The sequence below is a fragment of the Lissotriton vulgaris genome, chromosome 1_1 (genome assembly GCF_964263255.1).
Source record: "Lissotriton vulgaris chromosome 1_1, aLisVul1.2, whole genome shotgun sequence".
NCBI classification, from domain to species: Eukaryota; Metazoa; Chordata; class Amphibia; order Caudata; family Salamandridae; genus Lissotriton; species Lissotriton vulgaris.
In genome coordinates, this window is record NC_141685.1 from 116880495 (window position 1) to 116897006 (window position 16512).

Genomic DNA, 16512 nt, shown 5'->3' on the forward strand with positions numbered 1-16512 from the left:
CACTGGTTTCATCACCTTGGTGAAGCACCAAGGAGCTGAGTAGAGCCCGAAAGGAAGAGCCAAAAATTCGTACCACCGGCCGTTCCAGTTGAACTGTAGGAACCTGCAGTGTGGAGGGAAGATTGGGATGGAGAGATAGGCGTCCTTGAGGTTCAACCGAACCAGCCAATCTCCCTCCTGTAACAAATCTGCTAGAAGATGGATGCCCTCCATCTTGTAATGGTTGTAGGAAAGGAACTGATTGAAATATCTGGGGATCAGAACAAGCCTGTTGCCGCCCCCTTTCTTCTGAATGATAAATATATTGCTGCAGAAGCCGCGAGGCCCTTCTTGGCATTGAGCAATCGCGCGCTTCTGTAGCAAGTCTGCAATTTCTTCGTCTATAAAATTGCGATCTTGTTGGGAAAAATGGAGACCTGCTGGGAGAACTGACTGTCTCGGGGACGAGTAAAACTCCAACTGAAAACCTTGAATGGTTTGCAAAACACAAGCGTCCTGAGTCAGGACCTTCCACTGTGGCAGGCAATGTCGTGTGCGGCCCCCCAAAGGAAGGAGAGAAATATCTACTACACTCATCTGTGGCTTGTTGGTTTTTGAAGTTCGCCCTGTTGTTACCGGTCTGGAAACGACCTCTGTTAAATCGTCTGCGGATAGGGTAAAAGGTACCTCCACGGGTGGAGTCCCAATCTCCTCTTCCACGACTGTAGTCGCCGCGCTGAGAACCTTGTTGAAATACTCGGCCTGACGAGTGGCCCCGCCTCGCCCGGTCTGATTGAAAACACCTTGGTTAAGGGCCCTTTTGATACCGCTTTTCGCCTTATCCAGGGCGGGTAAATGTACCGACATACTTCGAAACTTCCTTGACAAAGCGGTCCCCGAACAAATGGCCACCAGCCAGGGGGCCTGGTTCCGCCTCCGCTAAACAGTGAGGTTGCTGTCCATTCTTATTAACAGGGACTTTCGCCTCTCCGACGAGATCGCGCAATTTGCGTTTCCGATTAGATGACTAGCTCGCTGGGTCCAGCCAGCAAGAATATCTGGATCGATAGGCGATGCGCTCTCTTTGGCCGCCAGTGCCATTTCCAAAATCTTAGCCAAAGGTCCCACAACGTCCAGCATCTTGTCTTGACAACGTTGCCACGCACGGTCAGGCCACGTTTGGGATCCTTTGAAAACTTCTTTACGAATGTGAGCATGCTAGCATCGATTTCAGGCGTCTCCGCCACCTTGTCCGGCAACTCTGGTCTGGGACATTCCGATTTGAGTCGATTCCGTACCTCTCTATAGAATCCTTTCCTCAGATTTTCGTGAAGATAGTCTGAAACCGCAGGAGGCGGGATCCAGTCCGAGGACCGGGAGTGGACAATGTCGGAAGGATCAAAGGTAAAAGGGGTGCCAGGAGGCTCCGCCAAAGCCTTGGTGTTAATATTGGCCTTCTTTGGTGGAGGAGGCTCCTCCGAAGTGTCAGTGTCGGTATCAGTGTTAGTGGTAGTAGTGTCAGTATCAACCTGAACCCTAGGCGTAGCTGTCTGACTACCTCCTGCATAGTCGTGTTCTGTCGACCCACTAGCAGGCAGCGTGGAAAGGGCCTGTGAATGTGGCCATTGTTTCGGATTACTTGAGCTTGTGCCGGATGTAGAAGCCTCAGACTTCTTCTTCAGCTGTTTCTTGTCAGAGCCATGACATTTAGCAAAACCCTCGAGTTGTTTCCAAATAGGGCACAGTGCTACAACTAGTGCTTGCTGCACAGTTTGAGGAACTCCATAGCTTTATTTACTGAAGCTTGGACGGAAGCATCCAAAGCTTCGACGAGGTTATCTTCCAAAACAGCCCCATGCTGTTCGTCACCAACTTTCTCCTCCTCATAATATTCATCAGGGTACTGAACCCAGTCATCCATAATAAGGGTGGAATAAAGAAATATAAGGTATTAGGAATCAGGTCCTATACAACCACCACCAGGAGCACACAAATTAAAGTAACAATCACCTAGACCCTCTCAGCAAAGCTGTAATCAGATAGGTCAGTCACCTGGGCCAATTAACAAGTATAAAGAGCGTGTGCTCGCTCTATGGCCAGTATTTTCCAACCTTTTGCGAGGTGCTAGAACAGATAGGTTGCCGGTGTGAAAATGCTCGAAAAAGCGTTCAAAGTATGCCAGGGAAATCACGCCGAGTCGCGCAGCCCAAACGCGACCAAATCCGCACAAAAACCAGCCCAAATTGGTCGCATTTGGGTGCGCGCGTCGGCCGTGAGCCACCCAGCCTGTACGCGTTCGAGGGCTACAAGGGATGCCCAACGCAAGCTCTAAGAGCGCTGCCGGTAACCGAAGCTCTACTGGGTGATTGCGGCCACCTCTCTGCTGGTCAGGGACCATGAAATTGAAGCGTGACTCTAGTCGCGAATATCGAAGACGTGAACGGAAGCCTCCGCTCCGCCCGCGATGTCACAGTCAAAGGAGAGCTCTGTAAATGGGTAGCGGAGCGAAGCCCCAAAAAACACCAAATCATGGTACACGGCACAATTGAGATACAAGTAAGCTAAGGCACCATAAAAACCATTATATAGCAATTGTCATAACCCAAATCACTTATAATTTAGCCCACAATCCACATGCAAAGCAGAGTGAGGGACCAAGTAAGTAGGTTCACTTAACTCTTGCTGTGAGCAGCAAAGAAAGAGGAAGATGGCGGCACGCAGAGGGTTCTTATGGACTGTGGGTGGGGTGCCTATACATGTGTGCATTATGGGAAATATGGTTTTGTTATAATGTTATTCATGAAAATATGCATTTTCATTGTCTGCTGGGATTTTGCAGTAAAGATTGAGAAGCATAATCTGAAGCCTCCGGTCCTGTAATAGAATTCAGCTCAGGCCTAGCCCATGAGCTCTATTGACATCACACACATCTTGCTCTATGGGCTCTGTTGACGTCACACGCATCTTGCTCTATGTGCTCTGTTGACGTCAAACGCATCTTGCTCCATGAGCTCTGTTGACGTCACAGGCATCATGCATGCTCCGTCGTGGATAGTTCAAGTATGCCTTTGATCCATCGGGCTGGTCTCTGCACCTTTCTCCCGGGGCTTCCGCCGCCATACAATGCCTATCTGGTAAGCCTTTTAGATAGGCTGGTTTGGGTCGCGTTCCGCCTGTGGTGATATGGGTCAAGTGTGGGACCTGACCTCCATGCTTTGGGGTCAAGGGCTTTGATTCTCCCTTGCGGTTCAATAACATTAGGGAATATAAATGATGTTTATGGGAACTTGGAAGGTTTCATTGTGTAGGGAATGGACATTTGGGCCTGCCCTATATGCTTCGTGGATTCTGAAATAGGGCAGCTATTATTGTCTCTGATATGGCTCATACATTCGTTCAGTCCCTATCGCTGTGGCTGGGTGCATGCTTTAAGTACTACAGATTTGTTTTTATTTCAGATTATTACTACTGAGGTCTATTCTAATGTCATTCGTTCTGGGGGATGATCGCCATCTACAGATTACTGATGTAACTTTATTAGGTGTCATTTCTTATTCTGTTGAGTAGGGATCGTCAGACTCCACGGGCACTACTTATAGGAATATTCACATCCACATTTTCGTGCTAAAATGATATTTGTTTACTAAATACTGCGATACACCAATCGTCCAGTGTGTTTGTATATTCTTTGTGGTATGACACCTTTAGATACACAAATCGTCCAGTGTGTTTGTATATTCTTTGTTGTTCGACACCCTTAGATACACTGATCGTCCAGTGTGTTTGTATATTCTTTGTGGTATGACACCCTTAGATACACTGATCGTCCAGTGTGTTTGTATATTCTTTGTGGTATGACACCCTTAGATACACTGATCGTCCAGTGTGTTTGTATATTCTTTGTGGTATGACACCCTTAGATACACCAATTGTCCAGTGTGTTTGTATATTCTTTGTGGTATGACACCCTTAGATACACCAATCGTCCAGTGTGTTTGTATATTCTTTGTGGAACGACACGGACACCTTAGATACACCACTCGTCCAGTGTGTTTGTATATTCTTTGTGGTATGACACCCTTAGATACACTGATTGTCCAGTGTGTTTGTATATTCTTTGCGGTATGACACCCTTAGATACACCAATTGTCCAGTGTGTTTGTATATTCTTTGTGGTATGACACCCTTAGATACACCAATTGTCCAGTGTGTTTGTATATTCTTTGTGGTATGACACCCTTAGATACACCAATCGTCCAGTGTGTTTGTATATTCTTTGTTGTATGACACCCTTAGATACACCAATCGTCTAGTGTGTTTGTATATTCTTAGTGGTATGATACCCTTAGATACACCAATCGTCCATTGTGTTTGTACATCCTTTGTGGTATGACACCCTTAGATACACCACTCGTCTAGTGTGTTTGTATATTCTTTGTGGAATGACACCCTTAGATACACTGATCGTCCAGTGTGTTTGTATATTCTTTGCGGTATGACACCCTTAGATACACCAATAGTCCAGTGTGTTTGTATATTCTTTGTGGTGTGACACCCTTAGATACACCAATCGTCCAGTGTGTTTGTATATTCTTTACGGTATGACACCCTTAGATACACCCATCGTCCAGTGTCTTTGTATATTCTTTGCGGTATGACACCCTTAGATACACCAATTGTCCAGTGTGTTTGTATATTCTTTGTGGTATGACACCCTTAGATACACCAATTGTCCAGTGTGTTTGTATATTCTTTGTGGTATGACACCCTTAGATACACCAATCGTCCAGTGTGTTTGTATATTCTTTGTTGTATGACACCCTTAGATACACCAATCGTCTAGTGTGTTTGTATATTCTTAGTGGTATGACACCCTTAGATACACCACTCGTCTAGTGTGTTTGTATATTCTTTGTGGAATGACACCCTTAGATACACTGATCGTCCAGTGTGTTTGTATATTCTTTGCGGTATGACACCCTTAGATACACCAATAGTCCAGTGTGTTTGTATATTCTTTGTGGTATGACACCCTTAGATACACCCATCGTCCAGTGTGTTTGTATATTCTTTACGGTATGACACCCTTAGATACACCCATCGTCCAGTGTGTTTGTATATTCTTTGCGGTATGACACCCTTAGATACACCAATCGTCCAGTGTGTTTGTATATTCTTTTTTGTATGATACCCTTAGGTACACCAATTGTCCAGTGTGTTTGTATATTCTTTGTGGTATGACACCCTTAGATACACCAATCGTCCAGTGTGTTTGTATATTCTTTGTTGTATGACACCCTTAGATACACCAATCGTCTAGTGTGTTTGTATATTCTTAGTGGTATGACACCCTTAGATACACCACTCGTCTAGTGTGTTTGTATATTCTTTGTGGAATGACACCCTTAGATACACTGATCGTCCAGTGTGTTTGTATATTCTTTGCGGTATGACACCCTTAGATACACCAATAGTCCAGTGTGTTTGTATATTCTTTGTGGTATGACACCCTTAGATACACCCATCGTCCAGTGTGTTTGTATATTCTTTACGGTATGACACCCTTAGATACACCCATCGTCCAGTGTGTTTGTATATTCTTTGCGGTATGACACCCTTAGATACACCAATCGTCCAGTGTGTTTGTATATTCTTTTTTGTATGATACCCTTAGGTACACCAATTGTCCAGTGTGTTTGTATATTCTTTGTGGTATGACACCCTTAGATACACCAATCGTCCAGTGTGTTTGTATATTCTTTTTTGTATGATACCCTTAGGTACACCAATTGTCCAGTGTGTTTGTATATTCTTTGTGGTATGACACCCTTAGATACACCGATCGTCCAGTGTGTTTGTATATTCTTTGTGGTATGACACCCTTAGATACACCGATCGTCCAGTGTGTTTGTATATTCTTTGTGGTATGACACCCTTAGATACACTGATTGTCCAGTGTGTTTGTATATTCTTTGTGGTATGACACCCTTAGATACACCAATCGTCCAGTGTGTTTGTATATTCTTTGTGGTGTGACACCCTTAGATACACCGATCGTCCAGTGTATTTGCATATTCTTTGTGGTGTGACACCCTTAGATACACCAATCGTCCAGTATGTTTGTATATTCTTTGTGATATGACACCCTTAGATACACCAATCGTCCAGTGTGTTTGTATATTCTTTGTGGTGTGACACCCTTAGATACACCGATCGTCCAGTGTGTTTGTATATTCTTTGTGGTGTGACACCCTTAGATACACCGATCGTCCAGTGTGTTTGTATATTCTTTGTGGTATGACACCCTTAGATACACTGATCGTCCAGTGTGTTTGTATATTCTTTGTGGTATGACACCCTTAGATACACTGATCGTCCAGCATGTCTATACACTTTGTGTGGAATGATACTCTGAGGTCAGTAATTATGATATACGTTTGCAGAACATTACGGACCGATTTCATTTCCAGTTCCAATATTCCCCCTGTGCATTTGGATACTTAAGTGCACTTTCAAGTAAACAGAATCCTTACTCTTAAATATTCTCTCCAGCTCAGACTTTCCTGATGTAATTTTTCTGTTGCACTTCTGCCCCTTGGACATATTAACCAAACTTCCCCTATGTTACATATCTATATCTCCTTGTCCTGTCGCCCCTTTTACACCACATGACCTTTGACCTGACATTGGCGTCACACAGCATCACATGGGATGAGATCACAGTCAGAGGAAATGGTTGTGCGGCTTCTCACTTAGATGGCGTCATAAGTACTAAATTACAAGATGTGTGAGTGACTGTGGAGCACGGCATCTTTAACCCTTAAACTACCTTATTGGCATGCATACGTGCCATGAAATGGGCCACAGGACGCTCTTATTACATATGTTCAGTTCAGGGAAAATGGCCCCTGTCTGCTTTTTCTTTATTATTTTGTTTTTATTTTGTCCGCTCCATGGGAGACAGTATCCTTCATCCCAGGGAGAAGGAGTTTGCCAGTGCCAGATCCTTAATGAATACCAGCAACCCTTTTTTTAATCAAGCACTCATCCTCAATTCCCATGCAACAAAGCAGTGGAGTACCTAATTGAAGACGGGAGGCAGAGACGGCACAAGCTGCACCCGCCTGGTCTCCAGGACTCTCGTAATTTTAAAACACTGCAAAATGAATTTATGCAGCCTTTCTCTCCAGGGTATAAAACTTGAACGCTAGGTTCATTAGTTGTGTTGCTTTTGACGTATTTGCACAATTATCTTACTGCTTTTTCACTAAAGCGGAACATGCTCATTTTGTTAATCCAAATTTTAATAGTCGTTTTTGTTTTAAACCAACTTTGCCTATATTTTATCGTCTACTTTATTTGTTGGAATAAACACGTGTAACATGTAGTAGTTATTTTCCAGGGCCTTCAGCAGTTTTGTGTTTTCTATTAATTGCACATTGATCCTTATGCAATTTAAAGCAGTGGTGAAAGTGTGCTTTCCAACGACGTAATAACTAGTTCACCCTTTAATTTGTTTTAGACTCCATAGGATTCCATTAGGTCCGCTTGCGGCAGCATCTCATGAAGGAAGAAGTGTGAAGTAATCACTTCAAGTGAATGTGCACATCTGTAGAACAGCCACCCCGCAAAGCAGCCAAACTCCCCCTCTCCCCACACGACAACTATTGTACTCTAAGTGCTGGAAATTGTCTTATGCTAACACAAGAGGAAAGGTCCTGTCTAAGAAACACTGCAAGTACGTCTATGGAGGGGGCAGGGAGGGGGCGGGGGACAATTACTTCTTATACTGCCGGAAGGAAGCATACATTGCTGCTGAATTTGAGACTGGCGCTGCTGCAATTAGTTACGGGGCAGCAAATATTATACAAAACCAGAACGCAGAAGCAACCCAACCCTGCTGCAGCCATGGTTCGCGGCGCATCTTACCTGCTTAAATAGTGTGATTTTAGGCAACATTTATTTAACCATTATGAAAGCACTTTAAAAAATCTGAGTTCAGAGCACCTGTTGTACAAAATCCTATTGTGTTTGATTGACAACTACAAGTGGGCAAGGATTCCCCTCCCGCCCTGTCTGAGCCACGCATGTGTCATTGGAATGCTTTTCCAACTCTGCACTGCACCGAGGACATATTTTCATAATACACTAACATGGCAAAACCAATTGGCATGGCCAATGCTTGGTTTTTGTTGTTGTTATCTGCATCGATCCTTAGACATGATTATTTTGTATCAACCATGTTCATTGACCCTCACTGGTGGAGTTGGGCAACTAATTTGAAGGGCCTCAGCAAACATTGACATTTTGTTCACCTGAAAAGTCTGTGTGATGAGAAGATCGACTTGAATTCCGTTTTTGGCTTTCACCAGAGTAAACAGGGGCGGCCCCGTCAATTGAAAGAACGCACTCACAGTCAGCACCAACTGCGCCTCATTGCTACCCAGGCTTAGGTGTGCACAGCATCATCTGATGTGGCTAAAACTCCCCCAAATATGTCTCATCTCAACCTCACTAGGGCCTCAGTAACCAGGTAGCAGTCAGCCAATGCCCATCAGGTAAACAAGCATTGGCATAGCCAGTAGGTCTCGCCTTTGGGACCGTATACGTGTTTAGTTATCCAGCACAATATCCTTGGTGCAACAACATCAACTGTTGCATGGCTAAACACTTATAAGGTCCCAAAGGGGAGACCTGTTGGCTATGCCAATGCTTGTTTTCATTGGTTCCTGTTTGTGCCTTTTAGAGATGCAAGCTTCAGTTTCGTCCTCCTATCTAACTACTCCCGCCTTTTGTTGATCAAGATCACGGGTACTCACAAACATTTTCTAGGGGGCCACAAAGTTTGGTCTGTGGGGTAACCGAGGGCCGCACTGATGCCAGCGGGGTGTAAAGTCAGGGTAGGGAAACAAAGCATGTATATCTAGTGGCTGCCTTTAAGAATGAAGGTGTTCCTAAAGTTAAGGGCCTAGTTACTTCCTTTTCCTAACTGCAATTAATCTTTAAATAAGTGTTTGCTGTATATGTACGTTTCTTTTTCATGTTAGTTCTAAGTCGAGTAAACGGCAGCCCAGTGCTGCTGCTGCCCGGGGGTCCGCATGTAATGACCTGGAGGGCCTTATGCGGCCCCCGGGCCGTTCTTTGAGTATCACTGATCACTGATCTAGATCCTCCCTGTCAACCGCCCCAGCTACATGTGTATTTCCATGTTCTTCAAAAAGGGGTCGGGGTTGAGCCGGGGCCGCTGTATCTCATTTGCACTCGGTGGTCCCATGGGAGTAAAAGCTGCTCTTTCTGCTAATCCTTCCCTAACTTTCCAGAAGTGTCAGAGCAGACAGGCTCGCTGAGTCATTCTTGGTTACTGAGCGAGTCTGTTACATTTTTGCAACATTTCTTCAGCGAGTCTGTTTATTCCTAATGTCTGGTGACAAGAGGATCAGATCCTTCCTGTTTCCCTTGCTAAGCCGTAGCGCGTTCATTGGGGGGATTGGGAGAGGTAGAGCTGGGGCTGCCCTTCAAGATGCTCACACCCTGCACAGCTCAAGAAGCTGCCATGGCTGAACAAGAGAAACAGGAATAATCAGAGAAACAGACACAGGTCAGACACACGGTACCAGAGAGTACTAACTGAGAACTTGCTTCTTTGCACAGCCTTTTTAAGCCAGAGTATTTTGAATGATTGAATGTATCGCTTTTAAAATTACTCTGGATACTTCTAAGACAATTGCATTTTACATTTAAAGCTTTTTGAAACAAGGGGTTTTTTTAACTGAAATTGATTTGAATGCTTACTCACTGGGGAAGCCTGACCTACGTCGAACAGTAGAACAGGAGCTGGGCGGGCAGGACCAGTGAGCACAGCTGAGAGGACTCGCCCTCGTGGGGAGCGAGGGACAGGTCAGCGCTCTAGTAGTTAAGCAAAAGCCTACTTATGGTGCCCGCAGCACCGACGCGCAGCGGCACAATGCGGGCGCGCCTTAGGCAAGCCCGTCTGCGTCCGGACACGGTCATGGGCAAGGAATCATGCCAGATTCGTCCCAGAAAACGGTAAGCTCATCACATATGATAGAGCAGTATTACTCTCATTGAGATACTCGAGTAGAGCTCATTGTGAGATGATTCTAGAGCCAACAAGCTCGATAGGGAAGAAGATGTCATGCCCTTTCTGCCGGACTACATTTAACTCAGGCAAGATTGAAGGGCCACTACAACTAGATAAGCCCACAAGGAATGAGCAATGGGAAATGGGACTTATTAACAGTAGATCCTCGCCAGCACACACCACAGAAATCATAATGCTAATAGAGAATGAAGAACTTAACATTGACTGGTCCGACCCTGACATAATCCAAGGACTAACCCCAGATTTCCTTATCCAAAGACAAGGAAGGATGGGAAAAACGGGAGGCGGGGTAGCAATCATTTACAAAAACGACTATGAATGCATGATATCGCCCATTGCCACCACCAACAGTGAAACTGTACAATTCAGCCTAAAACATCGGCTAATAACTCGTTTTCAGGCACACTGCTCTATAGACCTCCAGGACCCTCCACTCCATTCCTAGAGGAATTTCCCAGCTTAATATCAGACATGGCGGCCAGCAAGAGCCCCATTACATTATTGGGGGACTTTAACTTCCATCTGGATGAACCTGATAATACCACAGCAGTTAGATTAATTCATGACATGGAGCCCATGCACCTGAAACAACTGATAAACACAAGCACCCATTTAAAGGGTACTATACTGCATGCCATTTTTAGGTCTCGCATACGCAGTGCACATGTGCTGCATAGGAGGACCTTTAGCCGCTGCTCTGCTCTTTTTGGAAGCACATACTCGTGCTTGTGGCGGCATCCGCCTTTCCGGAGCAAGCAGGGGCGCACCACAAGCCCGAGTATGTGCTACCAAAAAGAGATGGCTGCGCGCACACGCACGCTGACATGCTAACGTGCCGCCAGTGCACGCATGCACTACTTGCATCTTCAAATGGCACTTGCTTTAACAAATCTCATCAAAGATCGCTCCTACCACAAATGCACGCATATCTACATGGAGAATATGTGAATGTGCTTTACTGAAACAAAACTTGTTCATTCAACGATGGCTCTGTGGATGCGCAAGCATCAGCCAGAGCTCGCTTTGAGTACACTTTTGAATAGTTAACAAAATGCCACTTAAGGACAGCCACCGCAGATACGCATGCATACATGATATCTAGGACAACAACAAGCACCTGTAAAGAAACTAGTTTTTGCAAGCTTGTTTTATACTCAGACTTTTGAAGATGACTGTCGGGAGTTCAGGTATTGTTGCAAGATTTGCTCCTGCATCCGAGTAAACCACCAGAGAGGTCTTGTACGTGGCAGAGATGCATTTTCAGAGTCTCAGAGTCCTCCAATTCAATCTCTTTATTAGTTTAAAATGAGCAATAAACAGTTAGTGTAGACTCGTACTAGGGTTCGCCTGCAACACGAGTCAGAATAGAATGATATCATATCTCCTCAGAATTACAAACATGCATAGATGGTGCCTTCAGCATGCCAATGCACAACATTGATGCCATTTTTAGGTCTCGGCTAGCGTAGGCTGCGCTTGTGCAGTCTCGATGGCGAGATATTATGTTTTCTAGTAGTAGGACTTAAACCCGCCCCTCTTCTCCATTGGCTGGCTTCCTAAACGGCGGCCAGCCATTCGAGAAGAGGTTTGTTTGTCAATTTAAGCCCCGTCTTTTTCGGATTGGGGGGGTGTTTTTTCGGTTCTTTCTCTCTGTGACGTCTTCAGCCAATCAAAGAAACACGCCCCCCCCAATCTGAAAAGGACGGGGCTTAGTTCCTTCGTGTTTACGCTTGTTTTTTTAATTTACTGATATGTTTATTCCATCGCTTGGCTAGTACATCAGATGTTAAGGCTAGACACGTAACACAGAACATTCTGCACTCCCCAAATATGTTATATTCTCCTCGTATATTGTAGAAAAGCGGTTTGACTTTTTCTGTGAATAATAAATAAAATGTCGGAAGTCAAACCCAACATAGCAACTTGGCAATATTTTAGTTGTCTTTTATTCATATTAATGACAAGGGTCGGCCGGAAAGGTCTCCGGATATCCACTTTTGAAATGTTCACCAGCGTGCGTGTCAAGCCTCAACGAAAAATGACGTCAGGAATGTTAGTTGCGTTGCAACGTTTGCGATTGGATTAGTGATCTCGCGAGAGTTCTTTGAGCGAGTCCCTGTGATATTAGCTGGTAGACCCTGTGCGTCTCTCTTTCAGCCCCAACATGGCACCAAAGGCCAAGAAGGAAGGTAAGAGCTGGTGGCCGAGTGAACAGGCCTTTGGGGGATTTGTGGAGAAAAGAGCTTGCTGAAGGGGTTATTTTGTGGAGAAACGTGATAATTGTCTGTCAACCTCCGTGCAGGGTGTTGTAGGCAACGTACAGCCTTTAATTGCAGATAAGAGTTGGACCGCGTGTGTAAGGGAGTACCAGAATGTGCTGCGCTTCCTGGACAGGCACACGGAATTCTTTAACGTTCCTGCACTGTTTCGTTAGTGGATATTTCTTCCATTTGTTTTAGGGAGGTAGGAGGGAAGTGATTAATTATCTGCGGCGTTTGCTAGTGCTTTATACCTGGGCTGCGAGGAGCTTCTTACCAGCAGGAATGCGAATTATATTTGTAGTCTGTTGAGTGGTTTTATATAGCGCCCTTGGGGGGAAGTTGTAAAGAATGAAAGTAATCCGTGTTACACTCCCCGGGAACGTGCCCGGCATAAACCCACGTCATTTTTTTTTTCTGTTTGATTTTATTTTAAGTGTAAACTGCTTTACTGCCTGTTCTTGCGTGTGTGTGTGTGGATATTTCATTTCGCTCTGGTGATGGAGCACATGGTCAAGGAGGATGGCTCTTGTGTGGCTGACCCTGCCTGGGCTCAGTTCGATACCAAGGCAGCCATTCCTGGACCCCGAGAAACCAGAGGGCTACCTCCTCAGAGGGGCTCGTGCAGTAACAGGTGTGAACATCTTAGCAGCAGTTTGGTGATCATGTATGATACTGAAAAAACGCGTTTAGGTGAACTACCCTATGATTAAAATGTGTATATTTAGCCTGGTTTAGTAGCTCAGCAGGTTTTGTGAACTTGGCTGCTTAGCCCATTTGTCTTTACGAAATCTGTTCAAATTTTTTCATTTGTTCTGTTTGTAATTTCATTTTTGTTTGCTTAACTGAGACTGTCTTCTTCTTAGCTGTCCCTGTTAAAACTGAGGCAAAGTCCAAGGCAGTAGCTGCCTCCGATGTGCGCTCGCTCTGTGTGTTGCTCGCTCTGTGTGTGTGTTGCTCGCTGTGTGTGTGTGTGTTGCTCGCTCTGTATGTGTGTGTTGCTCACTCTGTTTGTGTGTGTGTGTGTGTTGCTCGCTCATTGGAAAAGCAATAGTTCGCGCATTTCCAAGAGAGTAAGCTATTGGCATTGTAAATGACAATGCCATTTATTTATCTGTTTTCAAAACCAACACATAAATAAAAATGTTGTCATTTACAATGCCAATAGCTCGAACTTTTGAAAAGGCGAGACCGTTGCATTGTAAATGCATGTTACATCCACTATTAGAGGGCATGATTCACTGTATATTTCCACTGCCGCTCTGATCCTTGACACAACATTTTTTTTTAATAATTAGAAAGGAAACACCAGAGCAACACTACAAAAACAGTAGGAAACGATCTTGCACAGGCAACGTTTATTTTATTTTATGTATTAACCCTATTTTAAAATACGGTGTATAGCACTGTACCAAAGGAAACACCAGTGCAACACCAAACAAGCATTGGCATAGCCAATAGGTCTCACTTTTGGAACCTTATAAGTATTTAATTATGCAGCACAATATCCTTTGGTGCAACAGCATCAACTTGTGTATGGCTAAACACTTCTAAGGTCCCAAAGGCGAGACCTATTGCTTACACCGATGCTTGTTTTAAATGACCCTAAGCTAAAAGTAGGGACCCCTATACCAATGCCATGGTCAGATCATTATTTCCTCCCGTTTACATTGAAAAATCCACAGGCTCGACACACCAGTCACAAAGTAGCCGGGATTAAGAATAAATGGCCAAAGTCCCTACCGGACAACGTAAGGATTGAATTAGGGGACCAAGCCTGACAGATGGCGTAGAAGAGGACAACAAGATTTTGGCTGACTGACTCAACAAAGTTGCACCCCAACACCCACAGAAAACCAGACAAAGTAAACTTGATGTTAGGATTAAAGCCCCATGGGTCAATGAGCAATTCATTCTGACAAAAAAATCATGTAAAAGAATGGAAAGGTTGTGCAGAAAAAACTATGATCCTGCCAACAAAAGTCAATATAAGGCAGCTATTAGACAATATCCTAGGGAGATGATCCAAGCACAGATCAAATTTATGAAGATAAAAAGAATACGGCACACATCACTCATATGGGTATCCGTCCCTAACATAGCACAGAGTCAGCTCTGTTGATGGTAACTGAGGCACTAAAAAAGTGTTAGACCAGGGGTGCACAGCGGCCATCCTGCTCCTGGATCTGAGCGCCACGTTTGATACGGTGGACTATTGCACATTGATCAATAGGCTAAAGAAAGAAGGTATCACAGGCACAGCAATAAAGTGGCTCACTTCATTTCTGAAAGACAGATCATTCCAGTTACTGGAAGGGAACTATCTATCCGATACCCTCCAACTACCGTGCAGAGTCCCACAGGGCTCTGCACTGAGCACCACACTTTTTAATATTTACATGCAACCTCTTACAGGGATAGGGCAAGAATTTGGTCTATCCATAGTCTCGTACACGGACGATACACAACTTGTATTATCAGTGACGAATGGCGCCCACTCCCTACACAATAACCTAGGGCTGTGCATGACACGAATAGCTGAATGGATGTGTAAATAGTCCCTTAAACTGAATGGGGATAAAACTGCAAAAAATAATAATAGTAGCATGAATAGCACAACATACACATGGCAGTACAAAAGCGGTTGTATTATTAAATCAAACACCCATTCATCCCTTCACACTTTCAAAAAAACTCAGATATCCCCATACACTCTACAGTCATTCAATACATCAAGAAGATTCAAACACACTCATACATCCTTCATTCACCAAATACATATCAAAATACAGTTGTCAGATTTTTAACGATGAGTTGGGTCCTGAAAGAGTATCCCAAACACACATAGGAGACTCGATGAACAAATTTCAGGACAGACTTGAGGCGCCAACACGCGTTTTGGTGCTCGGCCAAATCTAGGGCCACACCTTCATCAGGGCACACAGAAGAGAGGAAAAACGGGTGAACAACCGCAAATAATCTCAGTTTATGCACCCCATCGGAGGCATAAATTCAAGCAGATTTCTAAGATAAGAATCTGTAAAGTAGGTCAGAATCAGATGGCACACAAGGTCCGCTTAATCAGGCGAGGGAACCACACAAAGTAGATCGGTAGATCTAAAAAAGATATCTGTAGATAAGGTACAAAGACCAAATATGTGGCGAGAAATCAAACATCCGACAAGGCGATATAGCACTCCCATCCAAAAAGAAAGTAAGTCCAAATGGATCCAATTCTGTAATACTCTAGGGCTCGCTCATTCAGAGAGCACCGGATTTGCGATATCCCACAACCTCTGAGATGGCAGAACAATCCAAAACGTCCATCCGTAGCTGCAACAGTCAGCGTTACGTATGGCGGGAGTGGCCAAGCAGCTTGGCCACTCCCACCATACGTTACGTCATGCTACTATTATTATTTTTTGTAAAAGAATATATATTTATATAAAAGAAATTAAATGAAAAATGAATTCTGTTTCATAATGATCTGGTGTTGGACAGTCTGATTTGCTTCTGGTCTTGGTGAGCTCACCACTGCAGATTGAATATAAGGACCCTAGTCGGGCTTATTGTATCAGAAAGGGCATTTTGTTTTGCTTTTCTTTATAACACTCAGGCCATCATACCTGCCAACTTGAAAAACCTGCATCAGCAAAAGGCAATAGGTTTCGCCTATTTGAAATCTATTGGGTTTGGCAATTTTCTTTTTTTTTACATATTGCATAGCAGTTGAGCTTCTGTGAAACATGGCTTAATGTAAAAAAAAAAAGTGCTATGATGCGCACACCATTGACTGCGTCATAGTGCCTTTTTTTTACCATAAGCTATGTTGTGCAGCAGCTCTAGTGCTGTGTAATATGTAAAACAATTGACAGAGCCAATGCATTTTGTAAAGGCGTAACCTGCTGGCTTTGCCAGTGCTTGTTGTCGGTGGTTGGAAGGGGGCAAGAGTGTCTTGAGCAGCCTGGTCAGGATGCGGCTGCAGCTCATTTAAAATAAGCATTTGCTTTGCAACAGGTCTCCCATAACTGAAAGTTTGAGTTATTGGTGTTTCATTATTATTTGCAACGCCAACAGATCAAACCTTCATTATTACGAGACCTATTGCATTGCAAATGCTTGTTTTTGTTAGTGTACTTACTATTGAGGTTT

The 16512-nt window shown here is 44.2% G+C and overlaps 1 non-coding gene across 1 annotated transcript; it reads left to right on the forward strand.

Moving 5' to 3' along the window:
• Positions 1-12869: 12869 nt before the first annotated feature.
• Positions 12870-13047, forward strand: LOC147737685 (small Cajal body-specific RNA 16). The gene has a single exon (XR_015300187.1).
• The last annotated feature ends 3465 nt before the right edge of the window (positions 13048-16512 follow it).